The sequence below is a fragment of the Condylura cristata genome, unplaced genomic scaffold (assembly GCF_000260355.1).
Source record: "Condylura cristata isolate star-nosed mole 26May11 unplaced genomic scaffold, ConCri1.0 scaffold00003, whole genome shotgun sequence".
In the NCBI taxonomy this organism is placed as follows: domain Eukaryota; kingdom Metazoa; phylum Chordata; class Mammalia; order Eulipotyphla; family Talpidae; genus Condylura; species Condylura cristata.
In genome coordinates this window covers 65,159,144-65,180,526 of record NW_004567104.1, presented here as the reverse complement: position 1 = coordinate 65,180,526, position 21,383 = coordinate 65,159,144, and the positions used below count along the sequence as shown (strand labels likewise).

The window sequence follows — 21,383 nt, the reverse complement described above, 5'->3', positions numbered from 1 at the left end:
ACCTCTCCTGACCCGCCCACTGCTCCCCTCAGCAGTGTACTTCGTTGATCTGCCTGTTCTGCTCCCCACTCTGTCTCTGGTGAAGTCTCTCACTGCCCCTGAGTCTCTGGCCTGTTCCCCAGTTCTGTATGTACAAATAAATAAATCTTTAAAAAAAAAAAAACAGCCCAACAGAACTTAATCAAGCAATAATGAAATTTACTGGTCATAAAAATAAACAAACTCTTACCAGCTCCCTGGCTGGATAGTGAACTCAGGCAGTTGTGTTGACAGCATTGAGTTATAACCCTTAGGCCACCAGAGAGGCCTTGATGTCATGTTTTAAATGAAATAGCTAAGTATGTTAGAATTTTATAAAATCATTAAAACTGTTATAATTTAAGTGATATGCTTAAAAACAATTATGTAGAAAACCAGATGGACTGGACCAGACAACAATTCATTTTTAAAGTAAGAAGATATCCTGCATGGCAAAAGAGCTATGGCCACAAAAGTTGCCTCTCCAACCCTACACAAGGAGAAAGAACATTTCTTTTTAATAAGATTATCCACAGTTCTACCATATCCCAAGTTTGGAGTTTTAATTATAAATATGAATCCTTAGGGAACCCTCAAATTGAGAATCACATGGGGAGAGACCTTATGTTACCACAGTTCAAAAAATATATTATTAAAAAAAAAAGTATCACATGTAGGGCTCATAGTTAAGTAACACAAGTGAACATAAATCCCTTTGTGAAGAACTACATCATCTGTGCAGACAGCTTCTACAATGTATCCTTCATATAATATATAAATGCCTTTAACTAGTAGACAAGTAAAACTTACTTTTTTTTTTGGTAGACAAGTAAAACTTACTTTTTTTTTTTTTTGGTAAAGAATAAAACTGCATTTTGTTCATAGATGGTATTACTATGTTGAAAGTCTCCCCCAAAATGACAACATATTTCTGAGATCTACCATGAAAACTAAACCATGTATCTAAACAATACTTTTCCATAATTTTTATTACATATAGACAGAAATGGAAGAAAGGTAGATACATGCAACATTGCATTTGTTATATTGCAAAACAGCAATATCATAGCATATAAGGTTAAATACCGTATTTTTATTACTTTCACTTTTTAAATTATTTTTTTTTACATCATTCTTCATTTTGTACATTTTCCATCTCAGTAGTAGTCCCTGTGGGTTCCCCACCACCAATGCACCCATGTGCCATCATAGTCCCTTGCTCTCTTCCTACCCCATTTTTTTATCCATTCCCTTTCCACCCCATACCATGCCTCTCGTTTATAGCTAGCTGTTTGTTGTTCTCACTTTTACTTTATTACATTTGCCTCTCTCCCTCTCTCTCTCCCCTCTCTTCCTCTCAATCCCCTAATCCCTTACACTCCTGCTGTGAGTGAAACCATTGTTAATAATTACATTCAGAGCTCTCCTTGGTGGTGCAATGGCGTTAAAGCACGGCATTATGAAGCTTCCGAAACCTCTGCGGCATGAGTCCAATCCCCCACCAGCCAGGAAGCTGACCCACATGGCGCAGCAGACCTCTCCTGACCCGCCCACTGCTCCCCTCAGCAGTGTACTTCGTAGATCTGCCTGTTCTGCTCCCCACTCTGTCTCTGGTGAATCCTCTCACCCACCACACCTCTTGCCTGTACCCCAGTTCTGTAAGCATAAATAAATAAATATTTTTTAAAAAATTACACTTCTCTACCAAAAGATAAATTCTAAAACTGAAGCTTGATCAATCTCCCTTCTGTTGATAGCACATGAATACATTGCCAAGTAATGAACAAATATTTGCCAAGAGCTCACATTATTGATAGTACCAGTACTATAAAATTTGATATAAGTTCACTGCCTTAAATGGAAATTAAAGCTCACAGAGATTTGCAAACTATTACTTAAATAATATGTACTTTTGAACTTGGATTAAATGTTCTTTGTAAGAGAGTTTACAGAAAAGACAAAAGTTGAAAGAAGTAGGAGCTTTAAATGTCAGACAGTTCTTAACAATTTTATAGTGATTTGATGATGGGTGTCATAAATAACTTATATTCATTGCAATGAAGTGAAATTGAGCTTGAAATTAATTAGTTAATTTATATTAAAATAGTTGGTTAATTTTTCATTCAGTGCAAACTATCATTCCACCCATTAATCATGACCATATTTTCATGGTAATATTGGTGATGAGGTACATTACTACATTTCACGCATTAAAGGTATAGGAAGAAAACACATAATCCTTTAGTTTAATAAATTTCCCAAAGGCTAGATTTGCTCTAATTGACATCTTTAGATACATTTTAATACCTACCTATTAGGAAAAACCTGGAGAACTAAAACTTAAGGTCATACTTTAATCATTACTCTAGTGATTTAGCTTCCAGTTTCTTGTGATCATTCTTGACCTCTAGCACCACCAAAGAACTCATTTGGACACAAATGTCAGAACAAAATTAAACAGTTTTCTAATACCAGAAGTCATGTTCAGAAAAATATGGACAGGAATGAAATATCTGATAGGCACCCAGAAGCCACCCCTTCATTTCACATGCTTCAAGTTAGCTCCAAGGAAATGATGATGAGTAGTGAAAAGAGACCTTTGTTTCATTTAGAAAAAAAAAATGATGTTAAATATTTCTAATTAAAATGGCCATTAGGAGGAGGGTTTGGAAAAATAAGGTACCTAATGATATTAAAATTTCTAATTTTCATACTTTGCTCTCATTATGTAATGACTTTGAAAACCTGTGAAGTCTTTAATTTACATAAGTTAACTTCATATAGGGACTATCATTGTTCAGTGATGATGTTCATTATAAATTGATCAATAAATTACATTTTAAGGCCTATATATTAGGAAAATTATAGTTGTAGTTGTACAGTCAAAAATGTCAGACAGTGTCTTATTCTTAATTACTTTGTTGTGTTTATTTTTTAACCAGGGAAGAGCACAGCCCCCCACTACCACAAATTACACAGTAGAGTTGCCCACATTTGGAGAAATTGCAGATATAAGCACACTGGGGTGTGATAGGCAGCCTCGTCCTGAGAAAACCACCTCTGTGTTCATTTGTCTACCTACCAGCTAAGTATGACATTTTTATTTCAAGTAAGAAAACTGTTACACCTCATGAGGCCTTCCTGGTGGTGCAGGGGTTAAGTCTCAGAGCTGTCAAACTATCAGCGGCCACAACAGCATGAGTCTGATTCCTGGCCAGGGAGCTGACCCACATGGCGCAGCAGAAGATTTAGAAAAAAAAAAAAAAATGATGTTAAATATTTCTAATTAAAATGGCCATTAGGAGGAGGGTTTGGAAAAATAAGGTATCTAATGATATTAAAAATTCTAATTTTCATACTTTGCTCTCATTATGTAATGACTACTGTCTTGCCTGCTTCTCCCGTCAGCAATGTATTTCAGTAGATCTGGTGTTCTACTTCCCACTCTCTCTGGTGAATCCTCTTAGTACCTCCCACCCCCAACCCCCACTTCTGACCTACCCTCTAGTTCTTCTGTGAATATATATATATATATGTATTTTAAATTAACCCCATTAAAAAAGTTTTACTTCAATCTTCCAAGAAGTAAACAGAATCTTTAAATACCTTCTAATTCTTGTAGTATTGCAGAACACCTTAAGGCATTGCAATAAAGCATGTTAATAGGAATAAAGCTTTCATTACACTTTTACTAAAACACACTATGTTCCCTGGTTCAAGTTCATTCAGTAATATTTAAAATAAATCTCAAACTGAGAATGCATACGATCTAGAACAGAGTTCAAGCTAAAATATTAGTGCATAAATTGAATTATATTATATTAAAATGAAAGAAAGTGAAAAAAAAATCTTTTCATCTCTCTCCAAAAGTCTTTCTGTTGGTTAGTCCCTCCCTGGTGGTACAATTGGTTAAAGCTCAGCTGTGAAGCTCACCACAGCTGCTTCAATGTTAGTTCGATCCCTGCCCTGGAGGTGACCCACATGGCACAGCAGACCTCTCCTGATCCTCCCGCTGCTCCCCTCAACAGAGTACTTCACCAATCTGCCAGCTCTGCTCCCTAATCTGTCTCTGGTGAAGCCTCTCACTGTCCCTTTACCTCTGGTCTATACCCCAATACGGTATGCATAAATAAATAAAATTTTTAAAAAATCTTCTGTTAGTTAAATTAATAAAGAAGCAACTTTAAGTCTCTGTTGATTAGCCTTAGGCTATTCTGTTTTCTATTTTTTAAATTTATTTTTGAGGTAACATTGATTTACAGACCTGCATAAGATTCATATGCAAAGTACCACTATTCCTGTATTGATAAATCTGCAAAAAAATTCATAAATTAAATTGATATAATAAATTACTTTTGAGTAAAACATTTTATGACCATATTATTATTTAGTAATTGTGTATGTGCTGCAACACAAACATATAGTTTATATGCTATCACAAAATTCCATTCTCATGACTGGTACCCCCCTCAAAATAGGCCATGTGAATAAAAAAAGAAAGGGAACACACAGTGTAAAAACAAAGAACTGATAGTGAAGGTGAGAAAATCTATAAAGAACTGTCTAGGATGACTGTAAGAAGACTACTGGTGAGGTAATGAATGTTATAATCATTATTATCTCTTTTATCACTGAAGGCACTGAAATCAGCCCTATCGGTACAGAGAATTTCCTATGTGTTCAATAAATAAGAACCTGAGTTTATCAAGATATATAAGTTAAAACACAATACTAAAGATAAAATGTTTGTGAAATGAAACTTATGCCACTGACTCACTTACATTTGATTAAAAAACCAGAATAATTAATTAATTATTAACTTAATTAATTAATAAATGTCTTCTCTTAAATCGTTGTAGTCCCACCACTGTATCCCATGTGAACCATCACCATATATTCTCCTAAAATGCATTATTTAAGATAGCATGCAACAAGGTTAAGGCATAGATATAAGAAACTGAAGTTCCAAAGATGTTTTAAATAAGCATACTGCCTGAAAAATCCCAGCAGGGTACTCCCTGGTGCATAATGGATTAAAGTGCAGCACTAGGAAGCTCACACAGCCACAGTGTGATGCCTGGCCAAGGAGCTGACCCATATGGTTCAGCAGACCTCTCCTGACCTGCCCGCTGCTCCCCTCAGCAGTGTACTTCCTCAATCTGCCTTTTTTGCTCCCGACTCTATCTCTGGTGAATCCTCTCATTGCACCTGCACCTCTGGCCTGTACTCCAGTTCTAAATCCATAAATAATATAAATCTTAAAAAAAAAAAGCTCAACAAAAATAGAGTTTTAATGAAAGTTTAAAAAAATAACGTGGCGGCCCTCCCTGGTGGTGCAGCGGGTTAAAGCGCAGTACTGAGAAGCTAAGGCCACTTCCGCATGAATTCAATTCCCGCCTGCCCCGGAGGTGACCACATGGCGTGGCAGACCTCTCCTGACCCGCCCGCTGCTCCCCTCAGCAGTGTACTTCGTAGATCTGCCTGTTCTGCTCCCCACTCTGTCTCTGGGGAAGCCTCTTGCCGCCCCTGAGCCTCTGGCCTGTACCCCAGTTCTGTATGCACAAATAAATGAATAAATCTTTAAAAAAAAAGAAAAAAAAATAACATGGCACTTTAATATTTATAAAACAGGAAATGATAAGATTATCTATTCCATATGTTAGTTCTAAAGTCAATCTTTTTACTTACATCACACCATGTAAAAATTAGTGTATAAAAACACACTTTATGCTAGTTAGACTGGGAACAATGTGTGAGTGATGAGTGACAGACTGCTCACCTGGAAGCTGGGCCTGAAATCTATTACAAGACCAGGAGCAGCTCTGTCATCACTTATATTATGTATGACATTTAATTAAAACTAAAATTCGCTAAGTGGCAGCTAAGCCCAAGTTCTATATCCAATCCAAGTTTATTTCAACAGACACTCCTTAGACTTGTAAGTTATTAGCTGCTTTGATGGAACCAGCATAGAACATCATGTGAAATTTTGAATCACTGTCAATACTATTCAGTAATAAATTAAATTAAGGAGACTTTGCATTGGGCCTAATCTCTAAGTCTTTGGATGCCAATGTAAGTGCTTTGTCTAGCCAATGTGTATGGAGTTTCTCTCCACATTAAGATCAGCCTAGACCTTATTTATAAGCCTGGCAAATCAGAAATCAAACACCTGTCACCTAGGAGTCCAGCCAGAATGTTTTGCTACCTTCCTCTCCTGAGTGCTATAATATAACTAGCCATTTAACACTCACATTGCTTACCAGCATTCCTTGACAATCATTGCTAGAAAATGTGAAAATAGTCAACGTTTGCAAATGCTAATAGGAAATAATGCAGGAAGAAGATGGAGGACATCTTCCTCAGCTTCAGGAACAACATTATTTTATATGAGAGGCACTAAAATAAGGGATTCGTAAAAATGTCATCCTTAATGTGAGATAATATTAATTTCCTCAGCTCAGTGCAAGTCATAACATCACTATAACATGATTACTTTATGTTACAGAGTCCAAAATATTCCCAGAGGAATATGCTCCTGCAACATGAAAATCTTGAAGAATATGTGGAGATATGAGTCTCTATTTTTTAAGATTTTTCAGCAGCAAATAGTAGCAATGATTTCTAGAAAAAAATCAACATTTAAAATTCAGTATACTTCAGTGATATTTGCAAATACATGTCATTCATTAGTTCGATAGCCACATATTGAATCAAGTATATTTAAGGGCACACACAGTTTGTGTCCTGCAACCATGGAAAAACAAAAACAAATATTTCAGCTTCAGGAAGTATTTGTTTTTCCATGGTTGCAGGACACAAACTGTGTGTGCAACCCCACTTTCATGGAAAGAACAATTTACATGTTTTAGGAACTGAATAGTAGTTCTGTTTCTTGGATCTCTGAGTCAACTACAGAAACCCTTATATTATAGCTTGAGGCATTCGTGTTTGATATTAAGTGTTTATGAAAATAAAACATCTTTTGCAATAGATACATTCAAATGTGTTCATGGAAATGTGGTGGTTAAGCCAGAGGAATTTCAAAAGTGTAAATTATTCGGATGGTTAAATCTAACACATCTTTTATTTCTTTCGTTGAAAGTGTTTTAGGCATCTCAGAATCTTAAATGAGTATGGCCTGAAGTGCCAATGGGCTTTCTAGTCTACCAATCTTAGGTTAAAACTGAAGAAAGTATTCCAGAATACGTATCTGTTTTTGAAAGTCCTGTTAAAATGCAGCAGTAGTTCTTCATAGAATATTAATCCCCAAATTGGAATAATTTTAGCTTTCCAAATATTTGGAGTTATTTTGTTGGGAGAACTTAAGTAAAGGATCAAATTGGGTACATCCCTGAAATGAGTAAAAATCAAAATGGGAGTGATGGGAAGAGGTCAGAAAACCCATCTTTTCTTCCATGGAATTGACTATACCCAAGGAGAAATAAGAATCCTGGAGTTTCCAGGATTCATTTACTTTCATTGGTTCGCTAAACTAATGAATGATACCTATTTGCACACACATACATACACACACCCATATGCATGTGTATATGTATATTTGCATAGATATGTATGTACATATGTATTTTGCATTGTTCCTCCTTTTTAAACAGTGCATGCTTTCTCTTTTCAGATGTATTCCCACCACCAATTCACCCATGCACCATCACCATAGTCCCTTGAGTCAGAACACATTCCCTCCACTGTTTGATATTTCTCCCTCCGCTATAGTGTTTCTGATTATTAATAGCTGCCTGTTACTTTGGATTTGATTTATTATTAATTATTTCCCCAGTCCTTTATTTGGTTCTATTATATATTTAATTATACAAATATATTTTTTTCTTTTTCCTTCTGGCTTCTTTCACTAAGTAGGATCCCTTCCAGCTCCATCCATGTTGATGCAAATGGCATGCGTTTATCTTTTTTGATTGCTGAATAGGGCTTATTTCTATATAGCAAGGCTTCCTTGTTTAGGCTAAAGTAATAGTCAATGGTTCTTCTGAGCGTGAGAGATGGGTGAATTTATAGATGTTGGATTTCATAGCTCTGCATGACTGTGAGCGAGCAGAAGAAAGCAAGTCATGTTTTTTAATTTTTTTAAAGATTTATTTATTTGTGCATACAAAACTGGGGTACAGGCCAGAGGTTCAGGGGCGGTGAGAGGCTTCACCAGAGACAGGGTGGGGAACAGAACAGGCAGATCGACAAAGTACACTGTTGAGGGGAGCAGCGGGCGGGTCAGGAGAGGTCTGCCGTGCCATGTGGTCACCTCCCGGGCAGGCGGGAATCGAACTCATGTGGAAGTGGCTTTAGATTCTCAGTGCTGTGCTTTAACCCACTGCGCCACCAGGGAGGGCCGCAAGTTATGTGTTTTTCATAAGTCAATGTGAGGAAGAAAAGAAAGTACTCGGTGCAGTATGGCTGTTGCCTCCTATGAAGTATGGGAAGGCAAAATGTCCCAAGATGAACACATATCATCTGGAGCAGAAAGTGGTTTGGTTGTAGAACTCCTGGAAGCAGGGTTTGTTCCTGGTGAGAGGTAAGTGACTGTTGAGGCATCTGTCACCAGTAATAGGACATAGTCACTATGCAAGAATGGGCGAAAATCTTAATTAACACGGACAAGCCATCAGCACTGAGCTGGGACTGAGATAACCTGTGATTGTCTCTTCTACCTGACAAAAAATCATGGGCAAGAAACACATATGCAACATTAATTTTTCTAAAGAGAAAATTCAGTGGACTAGACACTCTAGGACAAGGAAGCAAGACCCAGAAAATGAGCATGCATAGCAAGTCCCTGCAACAGCTACAATTCTACAGAAGAAGTATTGTCTCCCCACCAGCCCCTTAAACATTGTTTGGAAAGGAGGTACTAGAGACTGAGAGTTTATTAAGTTATTGAGGTAAATGTATTAATTGGGAAAAAAATATATAAGATTCTCTCTGTGGTAACTTTGTGCATTATATTGTATGTGTGAATTATTATATTTGTGAATATTAGGAGTACATGACTTAGATAGGATCCAACACAAAATAAAAAGGCAATAAAACTTAACTGCAACTTACTGTCACTGAAAGCCCTCTTCTGAGTGGAAGGTACTCACAAAGACAAATTTGCAGTCACTATTTGCTGTTTTATATAAGAGAACTCTCACATGTCTTTAACGCCACTGACTTAAGCCTGTTGTTCAAAATTTTCTCTACAATTCTTCTTGTCAAAATAAACTAAAAACTCCTTCACACAATTTAAGCTTAATTGAAAAATACTGAAGCAAAATTTGCCAATCTCTGTTTAATCTGTCCATTTGCTATAGCAAAGTACCACAAACTGGGTGGCTTAGACAGACAAACGATCAGGCTGAAAATCCAGTATCATAGCTGATAATAAGCAAAGTCGGATTCCAGGGAAAGCTGTCTGCTATTGTGCAGACAGCCTGCTTCTTGGACACTGCCTCCGCTATCAAGCACTCCATCCTCATAATCTAATTACCTTCCACAGACCCTTTCTTCCAACACAAGCACTTGAGGCTTTAGGAGTTCAACATGTGAATTTCAACACATGACTTATTTTGTTCTGCTCGCTCACAGTCATGCAGAGCTGTGAGGTCCAACGTCTCTAAATTCACCCATCTCTCAAGCTCTGAAGAACCATTCAACATGTGAATTTGGGGGTGAACAGGGTTAGACAGAGCAGTCTCTTTTCAATATATGTTCACTACTGTGCTGTTATTTCCAGTCCTCAAGTGACTATAAAACAGGTTACAGGGATTTTTGACCTAGAGACATATACTAAAAACACTTTTAGAGACCCTCCCTGGTGGCACAGCGGGTTAAAGCACAACACTGAGAAGCTAAAGCCACTTCCGGAAGAGTTCGATTCCCGCCTGCCCTGGAGGTGACCACATGGCGTGGCAGACCTCCCCTGACCCGCCCACTGCTTCCCTCAGCAGTGTACTTCGTCAATCTGCCTGTTCTGCTCCCCGCTCTGTCTCTGGTGAAGCCTCTCACCGCCCCTGAGCCTCTGGCCTCTACCCCAGTTCTATATGCACAAATAAATAAACCTTAAAAAAAAAAAAAAAAACAACTTTTGGTGAGAGTTAGTAAATTTGAGCTTTATCCTATGAACACCAAACTAACTGACTCAGTCACAATTTTCAGAAAATGGGGACTAGATAGTTTTTGATATTGTAATAAATGCATTTAATATTTTCTCTGTATTCCACATATAAATGAAACCATCCAGTATTGTCTTTCTCCTTCTGATTTATTTTGCTCAGCTTTATCTCCTCTAGCTCCACCTGTGTTATCACAATTTGTATGAGTTAACCTTATTTTTTAAAGCTGAGTAGTATTCCATTGTGCCATCTATATTATACAACATTTGTTCTAATCCATTCTTCTGTCCTAGGACATTTAGATTGTTCCCATAACTTGGCTGTCATAAATACTGTTACAATGAACCCAAGGGTGCACATATCTGTTCAAAACACAATAAAGGGTCACACAACACAAAACCAGTATCAAGCCCTAGAAATCTAACTGTGGAATTGAGTCTGTAAGATGGGGAAGGAAATGCGGGAGAGCGAAGGTGGGAAGGGGCAAAATGGACTATGGTGGGTGGGGTATAGTGTCGGGACCGAGACCAGGACTTTGCCTCCTATGCACAAAACAACACTTGATCGGAACTTAGGGTAAACATCCTGGTTGAGAATGCAGCACATCCAAATCCCTTCTTCCACTCCTTTCTCCCTCGGAGCTCAGCAAGTTCCTGCACCTGAGAAAGGTTTTATCTCTGGCTCCCGAGATAAGTGTCCACTCCCTTAAGATGATGACGGATCCCTCCCCTCAAACCCATTGACCTTTAAGACATTAAACCATCAAGACCACCCCCCACCGGCACTAACTGCACGGCCCTCTTTGTATACATACATACATACATACATACATACATACATGCATACATGCATACATGCATACATACATACATACATACATACATACATACATACATACATACATACATACATAGCTGCAGGACACAATAAAGCTCTCTCGCTCTCTCTTGCTCTCTTTCGCACTCTCTCGCTCTCTCTCTCTTTCTCTCCTCTCCTCTCCTCTCTGCTCTCTCTGTTCTCTCTCTCTCTCCTCTCCTCTCCTCTCTGCTCTCTCTCTCTCTCTCTCTTTTTCTCTCTCTCTTGCGCACACTTGTCTCCATCTTTGCCTTCTTCCTTTTGTCGACCCTGGGACCCCAATCCTCGGCCTTGCTGGTCAAGGTCCCCCCGCAGTATAGTAACATCTATCTGAAGAGATGTGATCCTATATTGCAGTTATTCTTTAATCCTTTATATTCAAATACAACATTTACAAAATTGGTCTAATGTAGATAATAAAAATCTTTCATGCTTTAATATTTTCAAACTTACTTAGCAACCTATAGAAGTGAAGAATGAGCATTATTAACAAATACAGATCCTTTATAATATTAACAGTAAATTATAGGTTGCATAACTCATAAATTAGGCTCAACTTTCTCAACCAAAGTTATCTTTCAATATAATTAAGCTGTGAATCTTAATTTGCTTTTATACCACAGCAGTTCATCCCGTTAGATACCAGTCCAAGGTCAAGAATCTAACCAGAGTCCCAACTGATCCAAGAACAAAAGGCTGATTCATGTATCTATGGTTCACCAAAACAATAAAAATTCACTTGAGTGGGTTTCTCCTGTCACCACACCTATGTGAACGTAGCTAACTCATAAAAATCAAATATTACATTTTTTCCTCTTACACCTTAAGCTCCTGGATGCTTAATTTCACTTTTTTGAACCATATGGCCTAGTAAAAATTTAGAAAATATTGTCCTTGGAGTCTTACAGTCTCATATGACAATGGAAATCAAATATTACATCTTTTCTTCTTACATCTTAGGCTCCTGGATGCTTAGTTTCACTTTTTTGAACCATATGGCCTATTAAAAATTTAGAAAATATTGTCCTTGGAGTCTTACAGTCTCATATGACATATGACAATGGATCTATTTTTTTTTTAAGATTTATTTATTTGTGCATACAGAACTGGGGTACAGGCCAGAGGTGCAGGGGCAGTGAGAGGATTCACCAGAGACTGAGTGTGGGGCAGAACAGGCAGAACAGTACACTGCTGAGGGGAGCAGCGGGCGGGTCAGGAAGGGTCTGCCACGCCATGTGGTCACCTCCAGGGCAGGCGGGGATCGAACTCATGAAGTGGCTTTAGCTTCTTAGTGCTGTGCTTTAACCCGCTGCGCCACCAGGGAGGGCCCGTGGAACTATTTTAATTACATAAAAATTCCATATGACATTCTCTCTGGCTACAAAGATTGCTGAAGTGTCTGTCTTCCACCTAGGATAGGGAATAAAATCATGTAAACAAGTTACTCCACTTTTCACTTAACTGTTGGAAAGAAGTACTTGGCCATCAATTCTGTGATTACTCTAGTGACTAGTTTTTGTTTCCAACCTCCAGAGAAATTTGGTTGTATTCCAGCTCAATCCATCACTTAATTTTACAAGCCAAAGAGTTCACAGTTAATGGCAAAGCCTGACAAGTGATTTCTTTTTTTCATGACGTGTTTATCTGAAAGACTGCAACAGTGCAATGTTTTCCTCCTACATATAGAAAGCCTATAATAATGATTCCTCTGTACTGAACATCTTAAAATCACTGCAGAGTTCCATTCTACTTTAGGATACTGATCATAATAAGGAATGAATACAGGTCAAATTAAAGAAAGCTGAGGAAGGGAACACATAATGATCTCTTCAAAGATGCCCTAGTTCGATTCCTAAAGAACAGCAGACTGTTCATTTCCTAGTATTGCCAAATATATGCTATTCAAGGTCACCAGTCTTTCTGTAATAGTTTCTGATGCTGAAATTACAAGGTATATAATAACAATCTTTTCTGGATGGTTTGCACAGGTAACTCTAATACAGATAATTTACTCCTCTTCTTCTAGAGAGTGACTCACTAACAGGAGACTACTCGAAACAGCTGTCCTATGAGCTACAATATACTTGAAATATACTGTATGCTATTATTTTATTTAAACTTGCATGAACCTCTAGTCTCTGCATATGGATCCAAGCACTCTTTAAGAAACGCATGCAGTTGTAGAATTCTATATCATCGGTACGTAAAGTAGCGATCTATCTCAGTCTCCAAGAGTCTCTAACAACTAAAGATGTGCAACACCTTTTATATTTGAAAAAAGATATGTCATCTATCACTCAAAGTTTACACCATCCAGATGAAATAACAGACTACTATTGCAAGTAAATGAATAATTCTGCCCACCCCCTCTCAACATCTATGTTGTTATAACTACTGAAAAAGTTATTTGTCCCTACCCTGGTTTACCATGAAATGAAATAAATGTATATGTCCCCACCAATTGTATATTAAAACCTTAATGCCCAACATGATGGTATTCGGAAGGGGGAACTTTTGCAGGCAATTAAGTCATAAGAGTGAAACTTTCCTCATGGTATTAGTAGCTTTGTAAAAGGGATTTCAGAGAACTCCCTCTATCCTTTCTACCACATAGTGACACAAGGGGTAGAAATCTATATCTGGAATTCAGCAATCACCAGACCTAAACCAGACTAGTCCTCTGATCTCCAATCTTTATATCCAAACTGTGAGAAGTAAACACTTGTTTAAGCCAACTTAGTCTAAGCTGATTTCTTACATCAGCCCACTCAACTAAGACATACTTAAACACTCCCACCTATATTTTTTACAATCTGGCTTTGAACTTGAGCATTTCTGGGGCAACATGCCAATATTTGGGGAACAGTTAGCTCAGTGTTTCCTTAGCCCAGAGTCTCTTATAACCTGTAACCATGTTTGAGGACAAACATTCAATGATGCTAAAATCTGGAAAAAAGCAATTGCTGAAGAAATCTAGAACTATGCAATTCTTAAGTCTAATCTCCCATAGTCTGGAGTAAGTAGGACATAGTTCATACTATGCCAGTTATGTTAGGCGACAATAATTTACATCAAATTTTTATGGGTAATAACATATTCAATACTACTCTAGAAAATCAAGTCCCCTCTGTGAAGAAAAAGAACAGATCATTGCCCTTATGAAGCTTACATCCTAGCACATGGGGTCAGACAAATATGTGAACTAAGCAAATGTACTAGAAAGAGATTAGTGCTGTGGAAAAAAACAAACAAAACACAGATGACCATTATTCAATTTTTTTTTTCAACTGAGGTAACATTGGTTTATATAGTTGCTTTATTTGAGGTATATAGATCTCCTTTATAGGTAGATGGCACTTACCACGGAAGTCCACTGTGTTTCCTCCCTACTTTTTTCCAGCTCCTTCTCCCCCTTTTCCTCACTCTGGGTGCCACAGTCCTATCATTAGTTTCCAAGGGTTCATTTTTAAGCTTATATTGATCAGACCCTTTGTTTTATTTTTTTATCTTCCATATATAAGTGACACCATCCTTTGAATTTGATAGAGTGCTTTTAGTCCAGTATTTCCAAAGGCATCTTGTTAAACAAGCAAAATACCATAACTAAAGGATATGGTATAATGTTAGCAGCAGGTTCCCTGCTGACCACAGTGCAGGAGATGCAGAAATAACAGAGGTAGCTTAGAGGGTTCACAGCACAGTGAAGCATTAGTTGCTTAAGTCAGTCAGTGGGGACCCTGGGAGGGAAAATCTTTAACAACATATAGCACAAGAGGTGCATTTTAGTCTCTTCAGTAAATAGGGCAACCTCACAGACAACTTGGAAGCCAACGATAAAATATAGTACACTGCAGTACAGGACTACATCTAATAACAGTTCCAAGACGAAGACCCGTCCCAAGAGGCATAAGGGTAGGACACCCAAATTCAAATGACTGTAGGCTACTACTACTTCAGCTATGTCCTAGTCATGTGGTCAATATCATTCCCCTAGGTTGGAATTCATTCTGTCCAAGATTTCACACAACCAAACTCATCTGAATGTAAAATTGATGAGTTCTAATGTAATACATATTTCAAGGGCTCAATTGAGAACACAGGCAGAAACATGTCTATTCACATCAGAAACACAATGCCACACTTGCTACAAATAGAATACCTGTCACCTGAGGTGTGTAAATTCAGTGAAGTGACCTTCTCATTCTAACACCCCTACACATACTTCACACATATTACATTGAAGTAGTCTGCATTTTATGGTTAATAACCTAGAATGGAGGACACAGAGATGAAATATATCTCACTGTAGACTTGAGTCAAGTTCATCAATAGCGTGGCAAGAAGCTTTGGGTGGAGATGAGTGTTATGGTCTAATTTTTAAACCCAACCAATTTCAAAAAGATTCTAGAGTGGCCAATATGAGGGGGAAAGTTGGTTATTTTCGGTAAAACATGTGAGAATCATCTACATTATGATACAGTTAACAAATAACTATCCAAGCCACAAATTGCCATTTCAATTACAATTGACAATGTGCCCAGGTATCTAAAAAAGGGCTAAAAGTGGTGAGGAGCTCAGATTTGGGTATCATACTTGAGTAACATATCTTGGCTTAAAATAAATGTAAAACAAAGTAAAGTAAATGAAAACAGACTGTCTTGGTTTTCACAGTTTGTCTTGGTTTGTCTTGTGCAAGCAAATCCCTGTTTTGGTACTTCTTCCTGATCAACACTCTGGTTTCATAAACCTTCTCTTTGATTCTTGAATCTGGTTCAAAAATCCTGCAAAGGCTTTGGATTTTACAATCCCTCTGTGCTTTGATATTTCTTGTATCAGACGAGAGCCAAGATAGCTCACTGTTTTCTGATGCCAAAGTCTGATCTCATAATCACCAGTAGCTGGTCTCAGTAATCTCACTCGTTTCCTAATGGGCCATGGGCTGTCTTAGCTGGTTCCCCATTATCTACAAGTGCAAATGTTTAGGCACTTTAACTTTTAATATTTTTCTAATATAGAAATAGCAGTTTTAGTAAGATTCAGTTAGTTGGGATTTATTGAAGACATACTACATAAAGTAGGAATTATTAACGTACTTCTGGCAATACAAAAATGAACTCACAATTTGAATTCAATGATTGTATCAATTCATCCACCTAATCATTAATAAGGGTAGAGTGCATCAGAAAATGCAATATTCACACCCATTGATAACTTTTATAAAACACCATGAACAGATTTCTTGATACTAAATGTTTTCTTAATAATCTCTTCAATGACACATCTAATTATTAAAAACAGGAAAAATGATAAGATGATGCTTAATCTAATTTAGTATGGATTGGAGACATACACATCCATATTGATATTCAGGAAGATAAAGATAACATTACATTATCAACAGAACACCACTAACACTGAGTGCTACAAATGACTTTAGAAAAGTAGTTCAACAACGAAACTGGAGACAAAAGATAAAAGCCATACATATAATAAAAAACATAAGTAATGGGATATGAAAAACAGTTTTCCAGAGACTTTTACTACTGGGACACTAGAGAGTTTGGAGCCAGATTTAATGCCATGAACAGTAGGTATAACAGCAATATGTATGTGAGAGTGTTAAATGTGAGGCTTGGACTTTAGTAAGGCTCCCCTAATATTAGAAGTTCAATAACTATAAGAGAGGAGGAATAAGGAAAGAATAAGAAAACTTCTGAAGATCTGACAGCAGCAACTTTCACAATAATTGAGTTTGGTAATTAACATTTCTAGCATCAATTCTGAAGTTTACAAATATGATACAGAGGTTCTGGATAAGGAATATTTTATTTGTTTCATTGCTTAATGTTAAACTTCACAATTACTTAGTACATCAGCAATTTTATTCATATTGTTATTGTTTTGTTTTGATAAATTTTTCTTCTATTGTGGTAACACTGGTTTCTAACACTAGCTATGCTTCAGAGGCTTAGGATCACAGACTCAGACTCAGGTCACCCACCACATCCCCATTTGAAAAATGAAAAATCGGCTTGTGTTCATCAAGGCAGTCCTTGTGTTTGTTTTGGCATCTTCTGCAATCTGTCTTATTTCTTTAAAGAACATAGCTGGATAGCATGTAAAGCAAAGCGAGATTGGAAGACAAACTTATTAAGTATAATTCTGGGTAATGTATGTCATGGAGAGCTATGACAGGAATGCTTTTCAAATGACATATAATAAAAAGAAAGGCATCAAAATACATTTAATTATTTCTCCATAAGGGAGAATAGAAGAGTCCTGTGTTAAAAAGATTCATGAGTGGGCCCTCCCTGGTGGCGCAGCAGGTTAAAGCACTGCACTGAGAAGCTAAAGCCACTTCCGCATGAGTTCGAATGCCGCCTGCCCCAGAGGAGACCACATGGCGTGGCAGACCTCTCCTGACCCGCCCGCTGCTCCCCTCAGCAGTGTACTTCGTAGATCTGCCTGTTCTGCTCCCCACTCTGTCTCTGGTGAAGCCTCTCACCGCCCCTGAGCCTCTGGCCTGTACTCCAGTTCTGTATGTACAAATAAATAAATCTTTAAAAAAAAAAAAAGATTCATGAGTTTAGTGTAATCTAGTTTTGCAGAAGTGAACATATTACTATAGAATAATTACAATAAATTATACTTATGTATTGTAAATGCAAAAAATGATAAAAATGGGTTTGTGAATAAAATATAACCAGAACAAAAAGGTAAACTTCAAAATAGTTACTTGCACATCATCTAAAATACATATTACAAGTACACTGGATGAAGCTAATGAGGAGTGGGGAAAGGAGGGAGCTTAAATAGATTTTAAAATCAGTCTATCCATCAAGTGCAAGCTTAAAAATTGGATTCACATGGTCACACTCCATACAAAGTCAACTGAATTTTTTTTTTTTCAATTTGCTAATGAGCAATGGGAGTGAAACTCCCAGAAAAGCAAGCAGTGCCTTTGGCAGGAGGGACTGTGCAGGACTAAAGCAATTGTGTCAAGTTGGAAGCAAATATAAATTTCCCTACCATCCATTTAGAATTTTGGTGATCCTAAGGATACTTTTTTCCCTTATAAGCTTTGTCTTGCCCAATTAGCTTTCAATGGCGCTTGAAATTCCCACTTGAAATGCCTTATGTTGACCTGTCCATTTTAATCAAGTTAAATACTACCTGGGAGGAAGATATATTAGCTATCACTTAGGCACAAATTAGTCTATCTGAACCTATTACTGCACATTATCAACGAGCACGAAAGAGGGCCTCAGGGCACTGGTTCTTCAAATCATTCAAAATGCTATACCATGGATTGGGATGGTGCACTTGGTAGAAAACCAAGCATTAACAAGCATTAATCCATTACTGTTATAACCATTAGATAGATTTGCTTAGGCTGAATCAAGTGTCATTTTATTCTGTAGCAGGAGATGTGGTAGAAGAAGTCACGGATTTAAAGAACTCAATAGAAGAAAAATTTGAATTATGGGTATTTTATCCAACTTAAAATTTTAAAATATTATATTTCATCTGGAAGAAAAAAAAGTGTTTCCAATGAAGACACGATGCTATAGTCCTTATGACTATGAAAAAAAAAAATAAGGTAAATCTGTAAGGGGTGCTGTCAGTGTGCTAAAAATACTCAAATTTTCTCATGCTTCCTAAGGTCTTTATTACAAGGTAAATCATCATATTAGTAAAAACTATCAGGAAAGAAAGAAAATACTAATTTCCTGAGTGTACATAATGGGTCTAAGACACATACAATTTCAGATGTGAAGACATGTTTACAATTCAATGACGATGGAGCTCCTGAGTAGATATTCTAATCATTTTCACTAACTGAATGAAATAGAAGGGAGGTGGGTACTTTTTTTACTATCTCGGGGGTAGAACATTTCTTTTGAATGAGAATTAAGTAACAATGGCCTAAGGAATTATATGCAATGTATTAGCTTCTCTCTTATGCATTAAGAATGAAGCATGCATGAGAAAATCTCTCAAGTAAGTTCCTATAAAAAGTAATTCTCTTGTGAAATCACTGTTGAAAGGTTGCAAAATGGGGTTACTGAAGTAAAGACTGGTCTGCAATGTAGAAATGAAATCTATACTTATTAATTTATCTCTTAGGTAACTTTACATGATCACTTTGATTTACTTCTTATTTTCATCATCAAGATTATCAATATCATTAACACCTCATTTAGAAAACTTAAAGGGGTTAGAAGATCATGGGGAAAGAAAATTTGTTTTTGTTTGTTTGTTTCAAAAGTTAGCATGATCTGATAGTCAAGATATGTTTCTCTCTTAGTATCAACCAATTCATACCTGAACATTTGTTTTGATATCTGAAAGTTTCTCCCAATCAGTTTACATGCTATTTTTTACAATAAAGTACAAATTTAATCAATGTCTTATATGTCTAATTGGAGAGAAAGCCACTCAGGTAAGTAAAAAAGTCATAAATATTTATGAAGACTATATGTTTGTAAGAAAGCAAGGACTCACAAACATGACAGTCTGTCCTGTGAGTCAAGGTACATTTATAACAAAAAACCTTCAAGATCATGGGACTCAGACTAAAGTAACAGTCAATTACTTAATGATAAGCAAAATGATAGTCATTCAGTAGAGAAATGATAATAGCAATGACACATTCAATGGATAGAAAGCAAAGAAAGTCTTAGAGGTCAAACTTCATGTTACCATTATTCATATGCACAGTCTTAAGAAAGATGACTATGAAATGTAGATTTGAAATTTAGGAATAACTTAAGTAGACCAGCGAACTCAATACTCTCCTAAGTATATATAGTTTACAATCCTGAAAATATAGTTTAATATGGAAAATACTGTTGTTTTCACCTTCACAACATTAGGGATATTGGGGAACACCATATAATAATTATAGTTTAATTTCATTAACAAAAGCTCCGAATCCATCTCTCTCTCTTTCTTTCCCTTCCTCATTCTCTTTCACACATTCATACGTCCACACACCCACAGATCACATACGTGTGCATTTCACCTCCCATTTTCCTATTATGTCACACCTATCTTTTTGTTCAAAATGCTACTTTAAAACTGTAAGGTAAGTTTACATTAATGTTTAAAGAATGGGTGTGGGGGGGGAAGAAAGGAGAAAAGGAGAAGAGAAGAATGTGGAGGGGGAAAAAGGAAGAGTTTTGAAAAGGAGGAGGAAGAGCATGGAAGTAGGATAGGAAGTAAAAGAAGCAGAAACAGTTTACTTTGCAGTAATGAGCAGCAGTAGAAATATTTCCCTTTTTAGTTAATCAAATAGAACTGGACAATCAAAGAAAAGCAGGTGTGAATAAGAATGAAGGTACAATTTTCCTTCTTTATAATTTAATACTGTAATTATATGGTAATATGAATCTACATAGAGCAAGCACTTGTTATGATAAACAATATGATTATATGGTGAGTCATTTCATTCAACATAGAGTTCCTCAGGGGATAAAAATAAGTCATCATAAATTGTAGGGTAGTTACATTTCACTTTCACAGTAACTATTTTAGGAATACCTAGATAGATTTTCATTCATCAAAAGCACAGTGAAATGCAGATGTTCCACAGTGAGGTGGATTTTAACTTTTAAATTAAAATGAGTGGTGGGAATTCTCTACTCCCAAAATAGAAACAATAATGATATAAACCAAAATTACCTCGATAAAACTTACTTTTTTAAATATTTTGATTTCTTTGTTTTTCTCTTAAATAGATTTACATGAAATAACTAACCAACCAACCAACATCTCTGTTTAATTAACATCCTGTGACATACTAACCTCTGCTCTAGAGCCAGTGTGATGGGAGACCACAATTGTATATGTCACCATATGAGCAACTGTGATCTGAGAGTTCTGAGTCTCCCCATTGACAAGTAAAATTTGCAACCACTGAACGCCAAATACTCAACACTACCTATCACTCTTCAGTGATTCCTAGTCTATAAACTAACTATATATGTTTAATGTCTAAATGAGTCATAGCATTGATGTAGCAAATATGAAATTCCTGTGAAAAGTTGAATGCTGAGATCAGAGGACTCAGTCACAGAAATATTAACATTTTACAGACAAGCTAAAGTGGCTCACATGGCTGATGAAGGTCATGGGGGTCATTAAATGCATATGCTGGAAAAACTCATTCTTGAAATATAAAACATTTAAATAAAATGTCTCTTATTAAAAGGAATTTATTCTTTAGACTGGTTATCTGAAACTTTTAGATGTAGAAAAGGTCATCCTGTGACCTTCTAGAACTTTTCACCAACATTGATTTGTTCTTACTTTGGTCTAAGTAGTCAAAAAAAAAAAAAAAAAAAAAAAAAACACTCTAATCTAGACCAAAAGTTGCCAACTTTG

At 36.7% G+C, this 21,383-nt stretch overlaps 1 protein-coding gene across 1 annotated transcript in view; it reads right to left on the bottom strand.

Annotated features, from left to right (window-relative positions):
- NCAM2 (neural cell adhesion molecule 2) overlaps positions 1 to 21,383 on the bottom strand; it is a 402,212-nt gene that overhangs the window by 161,855 nt on the left and 218,974 nt on the right. The window lies entirely within an intron of this gene.